Source organism: Lutra lutra, chromosome 4 (genome assembly GCF_902655055.1).
Source record: "Lutra lutra chromosome 4, mLutLut1.2, whole genome shotgun sequence".
Taxonomy (NCBI): Eukaryota; Metazoa; Chordata; class Mammalia; order Carnivora; family Mustelidae; genus Lutra; species Lutra lutra.
Window position 1 is genome coordinate 175,778,569 of NC_062281.1, and position 16,440 is coordinate 175,795,008.

Genomic DNA, 16,440 nt, shown 5'->3' on the forward strand with positions numbered 1-16,440 from the left:
AAACTTGAGTAGAGGAAGGGCATGACCATTTCTGTTTATGGAGGGACGGGAGATTTGTGTTACCTGTGTTCTTGAGCCAGACGCCTCATGAAACCTCGCCATAACCGGAGGGGCGTAGGGGTTATCATCGCAATATCTCCATTTTAAGGATAGGGAAACTGAGGCTCAAAGCAGACATGATGCTGTGGGTCGGGTGACAGCAGCAGCAGCCGCTGAGCTGCCACTGGAACAGAATGCCTCCTGTACCTGCCTTGTTGTCACTCTCCCGCTCGCGTGTGTCCTGAGGGGTGGGCAGCCTGGAGGCCGGCCCCCTCACCATCATATAGACAGCAAAACTGAGGCAAGACAACCGGGGTGACCTGTCTACCGTTCTGCAACGGACTTGCAACAATGCTTACTCTAGAACCCCAAACACCAGCTTTTTAGCCAAAAATGCATAATCGATTATACGGCACCCTTAGTCTCTAGCTCAGTCTTTAGGTTGCCAAAGAATCACCTGGGCTGGGTGCGTCTGTTTAAAATATACATTCCCAGGGATGCTTGGGTGGCTCAGTCGGTTAAGTGTCTGCCTTCAGCTCAGGTCGTGATCCCAGGATCCTGGGATCGAGCCCCGAATCGGGCTCCCTGCTCAGCGGGAGTCTGCTTCTCCCTCTCCCGCTGCCCCTCCTCCCCACTCAAGCACACCGTCTCTCTCTCAAATAAATAAATAAAATCTTTAAAATAAATAGATAATAAAGTAAAGGGCATATTCTCAGTCCCCACCCAAAGACTTGGCTTTAGTACTTCCGGCACTTCTAGCAGATCAGGTGGGTGTAGCCCACCCTCAGAGAAACAGTGGCTCAGGGCCCCATACGCAGTTCTGTGTGGGCGTTTTATATCCAATGCTTAAGATCAAAGACTCTGGATTCATCTAGTCCAGACTCTAGGATCAGCTCTTCCACTCCCCAGCTTGAACCCAAGAGACATTATCTAATCATTTATGTCCAGTGTCCCCAGCTGAAAAGGAGGACAATAATAGTACCTCCTCATAAGGTCTCTGCAAAGAACACTGAATGAATACAAACAGAGCATTTAGAATAGTGTCTGCACAGAGCGAAGCTGAATATTGACAACCCTCATGGGCACCTCAGTGGCTTATTGGTGAAGCATCTGACTTCTGCTCAGGTCATGATCTCAAGGTCCTGAGATCGAGTCCCACATGGGGCACTCTGCATGGTGGCAAACCTGCTTCTCCTTCTCCCTTCATCAGCTGCTCTGCCTGCTTGTGCTCTCTGTCAAAAAAAAAATAAAATCAAAAAAAATAATAATGACAATTCTCAGGGGCGCCTGGGTGGCCCATTCACTTAAGCATCTAACTCTTGATCTCAGCTCAGGTCTTGATCTCAGGGTTATGAAGTCAAGCCCCGCACTGGGCTCCACATTGGGAGTGGAGCCTACTTAGAAAATAATAATAGTAATAGTGATAATCCTCAAAACAGCCTTACCACGTAGAGATCCGAGGTCCACTCTAGAAGAGGAAATGTGGGCACAAAGATGAAGTAACTCGTGTAAGGACACACACACGGTAGTGAGTGACAGAGCTGGGGCTCCATCTCTCCTCCATCCATCCGGAAAAAGGTGCCCCTACAGACTAGGCTACGGGGCCCCAATAGCACAAGCTCCCTGACCCTGCCCTTCACACCTGCACCCACAGGGTAGGGCCACACTGGAGGGGACCAGGACAGACCACGTCAAGCACTTGGCGAAGTTTTCCTGCAGCGTCCCAGAGACCTGCTCTATGGTTCTGTCACTGGTGGGAGAGGCTGCGTTGTGTGAACAGAGGTCTCAGTTCTTGGATTCTCCACGAAAGATTGACACCAACATAAAGACAGCCAGAAGAAAAGTGGCAAGCACAAAGCAGTTTATTAAGGACAGTATGCTCTCAAGGAGGGAGAACAGGCAGGTCCAGAGGTGGCCCCCCGCCCTGAGGCTGCAAATGGGTCCTTTCTTTTTATGTGCATGGGCTGGAGGCCATGTCCTGGCCACGGACAGGATGGTCTCTAAAGGAAGCTGCTTCCAATCATTTGGGGCCTCCTCCTACCGGTTGGGAGTGGGAGTTTCTGACCCTATAAGGTTTGTACCAGAACCATCATGGCTGCCTTTCCCCCATGGAGGCGGGAGGGGAGAACCACAATGCTAGTGCATTAGAATGAGTGGAGGGGGGACCCTGGGGCCAAGGAGGAAGGGTAGAGCCCAAGTTCTGCACCTGGAGCTCTTGGTCTATTAGCCTCGGGGTCTTGGAAGCCAGAAAGCCAGGCTGTTGGGCCCCCAGGCTTCTAATGTGTAACGTATTCATTATGGTCCTTGCCTCCAGCTCTCATCTAACTAACTGCTCCCCCATCAGTCTCTAACTGGGGCTGGCCACGGGCTCCAAACAGCATCCTCAGGCCGCAGATACTGTATCATCGACTCTGCTGTCTCCTAAAGCCAAAGGGAGAGCACAGTCTGCACTCAGCCTGGATTCATGGCAGACCTCTCTTCCTAGGTTCCCACGCAAAACTGCCAGCTTCAGGATGACCCAGTTGTTGGGTGGAATTGGACCAGGGGAATATTCTGTAGTTTGTCAAGGTGGCCGAAACGACATTATGAGTTATTACAAGCAGGAGACTTGCCACGTACCGCCCACCCCCCGCCCGCCCCGGCAACTAAGATTCTGATCCTATACAGTCGACCCTGCCAGGTCACAGAAAACTGCTTCTGGCCATCCCTACAGAATCAGCTTAGAGAAAAAGGCACCAGCAAGGTTCAGTTGCCAGGGGCCATACTGATTTGCTCCAGCGGAAAGACCTCTGGAAAAACAGCTGCATGTGGAGTAACCACCAGACTGTTCACAAGAACGCAGTCGCTCTCTGAGATCCATCTAACTTCTGGACAAGTTCATCAGACCAGTCAGCATGTCTATTTAGATGCTCTCTCTAGTTTTGTTTTTTTTTTTTTTTTAAGATTTTTTTTTTTAATTTATTTATTTGACAGAGATCACAAGTAGGCAGAGAGGCAGGCAGAGAGAGAGAGGAAGGGAAGCAGGCTCCCCACTGAGCAGAGAGCCCGATGCAGGGCTCGATCCCAGGACCCCAAGATCACGACCTGAGCCAAAGGCAGAGGCTTTAATCCACTGAGCCACCCAGGCAGGCGCCCCCTGTGTCTAGTTTTGATGGTGGCATTAACCCTTACAATCCCTCCCACCGCTGCACGTACATGAATATACACTTACAAGGAATCATTAGCACATTGGGTTCATCACTTTTCTAGGGACAGGAGCTTCCAAGGACTTGTCCTTCGTCCTTCCCAGGCCAGAGAGCCCAAGTGGGAAATCTCCCAGCTGCCATTTACACCTACTCAATCATCCTTTCCAAACTAGGGAAATAACGGACTTGGCTCACTGCCAGATGACCCTGGAATAAGACCTCATCTATCACCTGGCCATGGTAAACCTTCACTTCGGAGGCACTTTGGTGGGCCATGGTGGCGTGTTGGATCCCCAGGATTTTGCACCCATCCATAGCTGGTATCCAATAATCTCTAAAAGGTCCAGGTCTGGCCTCTTCTCCAGCAGACAGTCACTCTAGGACAGGGACTTGGCAAGCCCAGACCTGCGGACCAGGTCTGGCCCGTGGCCTGTCTTTGCATAGCCCACAAGCTAAAAATGGTTTTTAGATCTGTTAAAAAGAAAATACCGTCTTCGCTGGCCTCTATCCTGGGACCAGTTCTGGGACCAATTCTCTATCCCAGGATCTAGACGGAAACCAAGATCACAGAGGAGTTTTAGCAGGAAAGGTTAACATAAAGAATGACTGGCTAGTCATGGGATGAATTGCTAAGAAGTAAAGAGGCATCTAAATTCAACAGAAATCGCTCATATATGGAGTTGAGGGATGCAGACGTCTTTGGAGAGGGTGTGGCTGGACGGTGTGGTGGAGAAGTCTGCCGGGGTCCCACAGGCTGGGGAAGCAGGAAACAGCCTGCAGTAGGGCCAAACCAACTTGCCAGGCATCTGCTCTCTGAGACGCTGCCCAGCCTCACTGGGAAATCCACCTCCTGTGCGAGACGGAGATGAGCGTCAACAAGCCAATACACGCGGAAGTCCCAAAGCAAGTGGTGTTTTTCTACGTGCACTGAAGTTTCGGTCAGCCCCCAGGAAATGTCAGTCCTCACGCATCACCAACGTCCAACATCATCACCATCATCGTCATTACCTTTGTTATCATCATCCCCATGGGGAGAAAGCTGACCTTGGAGAAGTGACCTGCCTGAGGCCACCCCAGGACACAGGCACCAGCTCTGCAACGGATACACGGAGAGACAGGTGCAGAGAGCAGAAGGGACATGGCTGGAGTCCCACAGCGAGAAAGGCCAGGATCTGGCCCAAGCGCCCCTCAGCCTTCTCTGGGCAGAAGCCAGGTCACAACAGTAAGGAGGCTCACCTGTGCAAACATTCACCCCCTGGGCTAGCATTTCCTGCAGCTCCTGTCCTTCCTCCTCCTCTGCCTCCGCCTCCCCCTCCTCCCCCTGTCTGATGCTGATTTAACCTGTGGTTTTATGCTTAATCATCTCATAGTAAATCTCTGTCTTAATCTCCCATGGGCCACCCAGGCTGTCTTTTTATTAGGAAATAAATAGCACAGGCAGTCCGAGCTACACTGCGGCCAACACAGGGAGCTTGGCGGTGGGAGGAGAGGCTGTGCGAGTCTGGAGGAGTCTTGAGGCCCTGGAGACAAAGAGAATATGAGAATAATTACAAGACGGTAGGTGCGTGGGCATGGTTTGCGCAAGATGCAGAGGGTGTCATAAAATCGGCTTTTGCTCCAAAGCTCTAGGTGAGGTTTTAAATCAGAGGATCAGGTCAGGGATGCTGGCTTGGGCTTGGAGACAAGGGTCTTTGCCTTAAGTCCCTGCACTGCCCCTTCCATGCTGTGCCACCTGAGGCCAGCCAGGCCCTCTCTGGGCTTCAGCTTCCTTGTCATTGGGGGTGATCCAGCCGTGGTAAGAGTGGCCCAGCTTGGAAGGAGACTCCATCCAATGAGCCCTGGGCTGCTGGCCTCTAAGGAGCCCTGGGGTCAGCCGTGGCCAGCCTGGACAACCATTTGCAGTGTGACCTTGCACAAGGGTCTTCCTCTCTCAAGGCCTGAGATATTATGATTGATTTAAAAAAAAACATATTTTTGGTCTTTATCCACTGTCTCTGGCACAGCGCAGCAAAAATACTTTGGAATTTTCAATGTTCAAAGCAACCAGGGTGTCTTTTGTTGTGTTAATGAGTTGACTTTCAGAAAGCCCCTAGGTTAACCCAAGGACGGGGCTGGTTGCCAGGAGAAGCAATCTTGTGATTAGAGGGTTAGAACTTTCAGTCTCTTTCCCTGCCAACCTCCCAGGAGGAGAGAGGGACTGGAGATGCAGTGCCAGAATTGAGTTAATTTCCTGGTAATGTGGAAAAACCCCACACCATAGAGGGGCTCATTGTCAAAGAGGGACTTGCAGGGAACACGTGTTCTTTGCAGCATCCCAGTTTCAGAGATCTGCCCCAGGCTGGTCCCCTCCATGGGAGAAAGGTGCAGGGGGCACCTGGATGGGACCTCTCTGCCCAGCTGCCTGCTGCCTCACCCCTGCTGCCTCGGCTCCTCCTCCATGCCTCTCCTCTTCCTTCCCTTCTCTCTGGGGGCCCCATATGGCACCATTCTCATTCCTGCTCCCCAGATGCCAATGGAAATATTTCAGCATGTCTCAGTCGGATGCAGAGAACGGAGTCTCTCCCTCCAGATGGCAATATCCTCTCCTGCTCCAAGCCCTAAACTTAGCCATGTTAAAGATGAAAACCAGAGGCTCTAACTACTCCTTCCCATAGCTGTCATCCTGCAAACTGTGCTCCAAAATGCAGTGCCACAAAAGAACCAAAGGTGGGGTCTAGAAGAAATATCTGCACACCTGTGATCAGAGCAGCCTTGTTTGCAAGAACTGAAACATAAAAGCAAAAGCCAAATATCCATTGACAGATGAATGGATAAGAAAGATGTGGGGTAAACACATACTGGAGTATTATTCAGCCTTACAAGGAAGGAAATTCTGGGTGCCTGGGTGGCTCAGTTAGTTGAGGGACTGCCTTCAGCTCGGGTCATGATCCTGGGGTCAGAGGATCAAGTCCCACATCAGGCTCCCTGTTCAGCAGGGAGTCTGCTTCTCTCTCTGACCCTTCCCACCCTCCATGGTCAATCTCTCTCTCTCTCTCTCTCTCTCTCTCAAATAAATAAAATCTTTTTGTTTTAAATGGAAAGAAATTCTTAAATATGCTACAACAGGAATGGATCTTGAAAACATGCTAAGTGAAGTAGCCATCCATACAAAGACAAATGTTGAATGGTTCCACTTAGATGAAGTACTTAGAGTAGCCATAGTCATAGAGACAGAAAGTAGGATGGGGGTTGCAGCAGGGGCCGGGTTGGGGGGGGTTGGGGGCTGGAGGGAGGGGGCATGGGGAGATGCTATGTAATGGGGATTGAGTTTTTGTTTAACAAATGATTTACCGGATAGTGGTGGTGATTGTTGCCAAACATTAAGAATGTATTTAACACCACTGAACTGTACACTTAAAAATGGTCAAGACGGCAAAAGCTGTATGTATTGCAGGGGAGGAAAAATTTTATCCTCTCCCTTTTATGTTCTTCCTTTGACTGTTCTAATAACCAAATTAACATAAGACAGATTAACAGAAGAAAAACATATTTAATTTCATACCTGTAGGAGCCTATAAAAATATGAGACACAAAGAAGTGACCAAAACAGGCAGTTTTTTACCTTTTAGACAAAGAAACAATAAATTTGTGAAGTGTGGATGAAACAAAGGGGTTTGGGCTTGGGTAGCAGATCAGTGTGTGAGGAATAAGTTTTGTTTACATGGCCTCCTCTGCCTTAAATTCTCTATCTCCGGTGATAAGGATGCCCCATGCCCTCCTGGTACAGGGAGGGCATCTTTCACAGTGGTACTTATTTCCTGCTTTCATGGGGACAGAGGAGGTTAGAGAGTCCTTCTTGGACCAGCTGTGTCTTAAGTAACTTTAATTCAAAATAATTAATACACCAAAGTGGCACATTTGGGATGTTCCACTCTGCTCCCCTTCAGTATGTTACCACAATTGTAAAAGTTGAAAAGAAAAAGCAGCACAAAATAATAGCAACTACTACTCTATTGATCAGTGAACACTTACCACCTAAGTACTAGGCACATCTTTAAGTCATTCATATGCGGGAATCCATCTACAAGCCTCTGAGAGACTATTATCCCCATTCTGCAGATGTGGAAACTGAGGCATAGAGAAGATAAGTAACTTGTCCAAGGTCACACAGCTGGTCATGGCTAAGCCAGAACTGGACTAGACACTGGCCCTTGAATGCTCAATATTCTTACACCAAACAGGATTCATCTCTTGGAAGGCGAATCAAAAGACACACCCAAGCCCAAAAGAATAGGAGAAGGAAGGGTTTTCCTTGCAACAAGTAATGGAGAACACTGGGGATGTTTCCCAAAGCAGTGGGGAAGCTAAGGGGGCACACATACTCAGGAAGGGGCTTGCTTGATGGGGAAGGCAGTGTGGAATCTGGGCAGGAGTCACCTTAAAGTGACAGAGCCCAGGTCAATATCACAAGGGTAGCCGGGGTTAGCACCACGAATTCTTTGGCTTTAGCTGGTCCAAACTCTGAGTGCTCAGATGGGGTTTAGATCCTACAAAGATAACTCGCCACAAATGTGTGACAGGCCAGTCTTTACTTTTGAACCAGCACTGGGAGTTTTACCACTGATTTGTTGTCCCTGATATGATGAGGCTGCCTCCTGGCCCCAGACTGGTTGTTTGTTCTTACCTGCTTTCACAAGATGTCCCGGGGCCCAAGATGACTTTCCCTATGTCAAGAAAGCATCTGTCTTTCTTTTTCTGGGGATCCCTAACTCTTTCTGCTTACAATAATGACCCACATAACAGGTCTCATTAGGCCTGATTTCCTGGACTTTTGATGGACTTGCCCAATGAGACCCCAGAGGAAGGCTCTGGGGAGGCTGAGGTCAGCAGAGAGTTCCACTGGAGGGCAAGGACTGTCCCCCATTGGCCCCTTCCGTGCAGACCCCAAAGTCACCATGGGGCCATCCTTAAGGTGAATGAGCTACACTCGGCCCTCAGGGTGCCACCAGGCCTGCTGTAGTGGGTCCTGGGCTCATCCACGGGTATAGAAATGGGTTCTGTACTGGGGGGGGGGGGGGGCGGGGGGCTGGACCAGGAGAAGCTTAAAGACTCCATAATCCCTTGTTATAAAAGTGGGCCCTTGGGCTCTCAAGCAATAGAAGTGACAGGTAAAATGGGTGGCTTGGGCAAGGCTTTACTGGGCTTATGCTCTCATACAAGGAGACAGCACAAGAGGAAGAAAAGCTGATCCCCTGTGGAGAGGTCGCTCGAGTTTCTTAAAGACACTTGAGTGGGGAAAGGGTGACTTGTAAGCATGTAGAGGCAGGATGTATTGGCACCTGCACACTTAAAGGTCATGTTCCTGCGTGTGTCGCAGGTCTAATTGGCAATTAAATCTCCACCCCCCGGCCAATGATTTTTAGTCAGTATAATGAGGGGGAAAGTGGGTGAAAGGTCAGCACTGGGGTCCATCTTGGCACAGACTGGTTGGTCTTCACCAGTCTTCCTCCTCCGGCCCCTCCTATGGGGTAAGCATCCTGCCCCCACATTCCTGCCACTCAAGGGCATAGAGTTTTAGCTTTATTTTTTTCCTTAGGGAGGCAGCCAAAGGACACTGGACTTTGCAGTCAAGATTAAAGGGACTCAAGTCCAGTCTCTGCTCTGTCTCACTCTGGACGGAAAATCACTGAGAGATTCAGAAATTTCCAGCTCTCAGCAAAGGGAGTGGCCAGGGCTGTCTGGGTTCAAGAAAGTTCAGGAGTTTGATCACCCTCCAGGAGGCTGGAAGCAGCTCTGGCTGAACCCAGAGAAGTCAGAGGTCAACTCTTTATCTTGCCTGTCATCCTTAGGAGGGTCATGACCCCAGGGCTTGTCACTACCACCTTCTGGAAGCTGACCATGGCCAGGACTGGCTTCCTTCCCTGTGCCCGGCTGGTCCCCCAGCGACCTCCCCAACTTGCTTCACAAATAACACTGTCCTAAAATATGGACACATGCAGAGCTGATTTTAGAGCTCTCAAGGGATGGAAGGGAAAGAGGAGGGGCTGGGAAACAGGCAAGTGTGGGGCATTTAGGGGTGCAATGCTCTTGTGCCCTCACACAATTCACCAGCCACCTCGGAGCCTCTGTGCACTTGGCAATAAATGGGAACAATGACCTGAACTCACAGGCCTGTGGGGAGGATTAAGTGTGATGACGTTGGTGGGGTTTGACACTCACAATTGTTCCATCATCTCTTTGCTCTTGATGGAATGAATGTCTTTTCTTTCTGGCCTTGATGCCATGTCTTTTCTCTTTGCTCTTGATGGAATGTCTTTTAAGTGACCTAGGGAGGGAGGGAGGTACCAGCCAGAGAAAGGGAATGAGAAAACATCTAAAAGTAAAACATTCAGTAAGCCTAAGCTTTGAAAATCAAACCTTCCCTCCAGGCTCAGACCCAGCCCCTCCTGCTGGGTCCTGCTCTGAACCCCTTCTTTCCGCACCCAGGGACTCCTATTTGGCTTCCGTGCCTGGGCCAGAGTGGAACCGACACCAGAGCCCAGCCATCCACAGAGCCATTGCCCAGAGAAGGGCCTGGAGCCCAGGCAGTGGAAAGGAGCTGGGAGAGAGGCCAGAAGCCAGTGGGGATGAGAAAGAGAGAGGAAAGGAGACTAGGATGAGAGCAGGGAAAGGGAGAGAGAGTCAGAGAAAGGAGGGAGAATGACAGAGAGAAGAGAGAAACAAGGAAAAGAGACAAAGAAGGAAAATTAGCTGTGTGAATCCCTTACCTAGGGTCCTTCTTCTACCCCAGCCCGTTTGTGCCCTGTGCCTTCCACCCACACCACCTCTTCTGTGACCGCTGCTCTCCAGCAAATGAAGGCTAATCACAGCAGGGCCCAGCAGTCTCAGAGAGCCCGCACAGCAGGTGTCCAGTGAAAGGTGCCTCCTACATCCCCTGCTCTCAGGGGAAGTTCTATCAGAAAGAAGGTGGGGCCCAGTGGGGCCTGAGGGAAACATCCTGAGGAATCAGGGTCCATCTGACACCTCCATCAGCTCATCCAGAAAACCAGGACTGCTTTCAGTTGTTAATTTCTGATAAACATGTTGATGTTTCATTTATGAAATAGGGTTTTCCGGAGGCCTCTTGAAATACAGAGACTGGAGTGAAGCATTTAATGAGGACTCAAGCCTGTGGTCCCTAAATAGCACTAAGGACCCTGTGCCACGGAGGCTGTGTCTGCTCTCAGAGCAGGAATCCCACTCCCGCAGAGGGGAGGGATGGCCCTCAGCCATGGGGTGAGAGCAGGAGTCACAGACCCATGGCACAGGAAGGCAACGTGAAGTCACCTCAACATATATAAACACACACAGTAGTGAGAATGGGGATGGTAGTTCAGACTTTTCAAAGCACCTAGTAGATATGCAATGAAGATTTATTGAATGAATGAAGGACAGCGCCTTCACAAATCTGACTTGGTGGGAGGGACAGTGATAGGGAGGGTACTGATGGTGGTGGTAAGAAGGAGGATGAAGATGATGATGAAGGTGATATTGTGATGATGGCGGGGGACAGTTTTGACGATGGTGGTGAGGATGCTGATAATGGTGGTGGTGGTAGCGTTAAGGATGAAGATGATGAGGATGATATGATGATGGTAGGGGACAGTGATGATGATGATGGTGAGGATGAGGATGATCATGATCATGAAGATGGTGGTGGTGATGGTCAGGACAGTGACGGTGACTACAGTCGTGCAGACAGCAGTGAAGCAAGGCTAACAGTACCAGGCAGTGACACAGCATGTACCAGGCGGTGTTTGAGGCACTCTACAAACGTGAATACATTCACTCTTCCCAACAACTCTAAAAAGTTGGTATCAATATCATCCCCATTTTGTAGATGAGAAAACTGAGGCATAGACACGTTAAATAACCTGCCCAAGGTCATGCAGTTGGTAAGCGATGGTGCTGGGATTCCAACCAATCTGGCTCCAGTCTCTGTGTTTACCCTCAACACTATGATAATGAGAGTAAAGTAAGGGAGTTAGAAAGAGCGCCCAGTCACGAGTAGATGTTGACAATGTGCCGGGAGCTGTTCTCAGTACTTAGTATCGTCTCATTGAATTTTCATTATATTCCTGTGACAAAGGTAACATTTCATGACAGATGGAAAACTGAGGCTCAGAGAGGCAGAGTAAGTGGTCCAGTGGCTCAGTGATGGAGCTGGGATTTGAACATAGCTCTGTTGGACTCCAGAGCCTGTGCTTTTAATAATTGGAGATGGCATAGGTTACAGTTGGGAGTCCTTCCCTGGATTTGGGACTCAAGATCAGGTTCAGCTTTGCTCCTCACTCACTGTGTTACCTTGGGCAAGCTTCTTGCCCTCTCTGATCCTCATCCCATCCCTCCCAATTACTCTCCCACTTCACGGCTGCCTTGTGGACCCCCTCCCCTACCACCCCCCACATGCCACATGACCTTCAAAACCACTCATCCAAAGCCTACTCCCCAGCTGCTTATCCCTGCCCCCATTCCAGGAAACTGCCCACTTGAGGTCACAGCTCCTGGGTCCTCAGGTCTTGTGAAACATCCAGCCTCCCTCCCAGTAATCAGAGCAGAAACCATGGTACTGGTACCAGGTCTGCCTTTTCCTCTCTTGTCCTCCCCGCCCCACCCCCATATACACAATCATTGAGCCAATTCTTCCAGCATAACAGAGTCTGGAAATACCCGGTGCTGGATCGTAGCAGACCCAGTCTTGAGAATCTCAGCTCTGTTGCTTTCTGTGTGATCTTGGACAAGTTTCTTTACCTTTCTGAGCCTCAGAAATATGCTTGCCCATTGTGGATAGCAATACTACCTACCTCATGGAGTGGTTGTAGGGATTAAGTATAATAATGTAGGATAAAGTGCCAGAGTGGTAGAAATTCTCAATTAATGGTAGCTATAGTATTATTATTATTACTGTCTGCCTCTTCTCCGCATTCAGCCCCCTCCACCCTGGCTCAGACTTCCATCTCATCTCTGTCCTTGCCTAATGACATGGCCTAGGTCCCCTGCCTGAGGTCATCACCCCCACCCCGCCCTCTCATCTATCTTGCTCATTGCTGATCTTCCTCTGCTTCAAGATTCCAGGGCTCCCACTGCAAAGTCTTAACCTGGCATTTAAGGCCCTGCCTCTTTGCCCCACCAGCCCCCATCAGCCCCCACCAGCCACAGCTCACATCGATCCCTTCTTGGTGACCAGTGCTCCAAGTGACCATGGCCCCACGATCCCTCACAGGGTTTTCCCACTGGCAGCCCTTTCTTCAGCCTGTTTCCTGGGCTGAGAATGCTCTTATGCTTATCTCCATATCCCATGTAAATGTCAAGAGCCAGTTTGAGTCTCTTCCAGGAAGTCTGCTCTGATTTCTTACCTCACTCCTGGGCCCTACCACATGCTGTCACTGAGTAAAATTCTCCCTGTTTCCCCATCCCAATGTCCAGAACAATGCCCTGGTTTGTGCTTGTTTATAGTAACTATCACAGTCTGTCCAAATATTCAGTGTACACAAGCACTCTGCATTATTCTCTGCTTCAGATATCCTTCATAGGGCTCCCTTCTTGCTGGGAGGATGCTATGTTCCCTCCCCTTAAATGTGAAGTGGCATGTTGTGCATCGACCATGGAACACGGCAGAGATGATGCCATGCCAGTTTAGAGCCTAGCCTGTAGGTGGTCTGGCAGTTCTGCACTGGTCTTCTAGAGCCCTGAGCCTCCATGTGAGAATTCCGTCTAGAAGGATGCCGCCATCCTGGGAGGAAGCCCAGGCATATGGAGAAGTTCTGGAGGAGAAGGCACCATGGGAGAGAGAAAGAGAGCCAAGAGCACCAGAATGCCAGTCAGGTGGGGGAAGAGGCCATCTTGGAAGGGATCCTTCCATCCAGCGGACCCCAAGTGGCCCAGCTGAGCCCTCTCAAATTCCTGACCCACAAAGCGGCAAGCAAAATAAAATGGTTGTTTTTTTTTTTTTTGAAATTTTTTATTATTATTTGATAGAGAGAGAGATATCACAAGTAGGCAGAGAGGCAGGCAGAGAGAGGAGGAAGCAGGCTCACCGCTGAGCAGAGAGCCCGATGCGGGGCTCGATCCCAGAACTCCGAGATCATGACCTGTGCCGAAGGCAGAGGCTCAACCCACTGAGCCACCCAGGTGCCCCTAAAATGGTTGTTTTAAGCCACTAAGTTTTGTAGTAGTTTGTTATGCAGCATAAAATAGCTAGGACAGAATTCTTTTCCCCAGCTCAGAAGAGCTCAGCTCCTTCTCATCCTTCATGCTTTCATGAGAAGCCCACCTTGACTTCCAGGTGAGGTTAGACCCAGGGTTCTGTGTGCTCATCATACCTACTCCTCCTTCCTGGTGCACCATCCCCCATGTGCCCTGTGTGTGTTTGAATCACCTTGGGCTCCCACTCTAGACTGAGCTACCCCGCCGCATCACCAGCACCAGCATGCATCAGGGCTCAGTAAATGCTTGTGAAGTGAATGAGCCTGCCTGTCTGAGAGGTCCTGCTGTGTGTCCCAGTCCCATGCGCCAGGTGTGGGCAGGATAATGGGTCCAGCCCTGCCTCCCAGTTCCCTCCTAATGACAGGATTCAAGGGGCTTGGTCCCTCAGCCAGCCCTAAGGCCCCACAGAGGAGGAGGAGGGAGAGCGCTGGCAGGATTGGGCTGCCAGGCCAAAGGAGAGGCTTCAGCCTCTAGCTGCCCTCCCCAACAGCACCCGCCGACTCTGTACCATCTCCCCCCAACTCTGAGCCGACTCTGTACATGGCTCCCCCTGGACCGCCAACAGCTCCTCCATCCAGCAGCCACCTGAGGGCCTTTGGCCACACTCAATGGCCTTTGAGTCTTGCCTCCTGCCCTGTTTATTATGCCCCCACACTGTGCCCTGGGCTTCCAGTTCCACAACAATGAACTTGTTCCATCTTTGCAACAGCCCCATTTTACTAATGAAGAGATGGAAGACCAGAGAGGTTGAGTGGCTCACGCAAGGTCACACAGGATTATGCCTTGATCCTCTGGCTCTGGGTCCAGTGTTTCTCCTGCTACAGCGGGCGAGATGACCCCATGTTCCCCTTGGGTTTGCAACATGACCCATCCCTGAGGATCAGCTGGGAGCTCCCTGCCTGCCAGAAATCTTATTTCTCCTTCCTCAGAACTTGGGGCCCCCAGATCTGAGCCTCCCAGACCCCTGGGTTGGCATCTGCAGCAAACATGGGATGGGGAGAGGGAGCAAGTTTGAGAAATAAAGATTGAGACATCAAGGCAGTCTTTGCGAACACACAGGTACGAGGCACACACACACACACAAGCACACACACACTCACAGAAGGAAAGACAGACGCACACACACATGGTGAGAGATGAGGTATGGAGATGAGAGGAGAAAGGAGAGAGAGGAAAGAAAAAGGAGGGAAAAGCAAATTCACACAGAGAAGGAAAAACAAACCAACAAAACAAAAACAAACCGAACCAGAAATAGCCAGAGGGAGAAAAAGACAGAAAAATACAAAATACAAAAAGACTGAAAGATACAAAATCACAGACATGTACAAAGACCCAGGTAGACAGGCGCATGAAGAGAGCCATTGTGAAAGGGGTTGAAATTCAGAAAGAGACAAAGGCTCAGAGAGAGTTAGAGACACACACACCCAGAAGACAGGAAAGGCCACCGCCAGATAGAAGAGGGATGGGGGCAAGGGGAACAGACAGAGCAAGGGAGACAGTTTGTGGCTCACAGCCCTCTTCCCCCATCCCTCCGCAACCTGGGAGAGGTGAATTCTCCCAGGCCCAGCCCTCCAGCCACAGTCCACCTTCTGCCCCAGGGCCCCGGATGAAGAGCCCTGGACCCAGACATCATCTGCACTGAGCAAACGCTGCTTTGCCTTCAACCCAACACACCAATGGAAGAAGGGACACTTGCCTACTACTGCTCACCCAGCCCAGGTCTCAGAGCTGCTTGGTTCTTCCCACTGACTGCTGAGCTGCGGGTGCTGGAGGTAGGCACAACCCGCCAGCCCTCAGTGGGCCTCCACTAGGTGCCTCCCGCCCCAGGGAGCCCCCACCTGGGAGGTAGACCCCCTGCCCACCCCCATGCTCAGATGGCCCTTCCTGGCTGCGTGGCTGTGGTGGGTCACCCGACCTGTCTAAGCCTCAATGTCCACTTTTGTGAGACGGGGATAATCATGCTTACCTCACAGGTTGATGAGAAAATCAAAAATGGGTGCCTGACACAAAATCTGGCATATAGTACGTGCTCAATAAACACTGGCTTTCTCGCATTGGGAAAGCCTGCAAAATACAGAGACAGAGGCAGGAAGGGAGGTCCAGCCAACAGGGGTCAAGGGTCCTGGGAAGGGAGAGGTCATTCTAGCTGCACCAGGGCAGATTTTGGGGGCACCTGAACCAGGCCTTGGAGCATAGGGTGTATTTAGAAGTGAGAGCCAGAGATGAGTGGAGAGGGACAGGCACACTTGGTGGTGGGAATGGCACACACCAAGGCAGAGAGGCAGGGATTATCTCCAGAGCAGAGACCCACTCCATTTGGCCCAAGTGTAGGATATGTGTGGGGTATAGAAGGACCTCCTAGTGCAATGCACATTTCATAGATGGGGAAACTGAGGCCTACTGAGGTTAGGTGACTTCTCTAAGCTCACACAGCTGGCAAGTGACAGGCCCAGCATGTGAAACCAGGCCTGGGCAACTTGGGAATTCTCCCTTTGCCAAGATGCAGGTCAGCCCCATATAGGTGAAAGCAGAGACTCGGCTGAGGGACTCTCAGGACTTCAGAAGTTCGGTGTTTTTCTAACAGCTGAAGTCCCTGAAACCAAACCTCAGGTGAGAGAGAATAAGTTCCTGACTACAAGAGTCAATGTCTCCCAGAGGAGCAGGTGGAGGGCATCGTGAAAAGCCCAAACTTTGGCTGTGGATGCCACTGGGGTGGGTAAGGTGGTCCCGTCAGGCCTGGGGGCTGGAAGATGAGGCCCAGCCTGTGCCTGTGAAATCCTCTCCGTGTCCTGCATGAGGCATGTGGTGGGGGGGGGGGGGGTCCTAGTGAAATTCCCAGGAGCCCCGGGAATTGTCTGCCTTGGGTAAGAGCTCGTGTTGTTAACCTATGGTTTGAGAATGAGAGAAAACAAGGTTCAGGAGACCTGAAATTTGGTCCTACTTACCACTACAAATACATACACAGACAATTCCAAATGCTATAATGCTAATT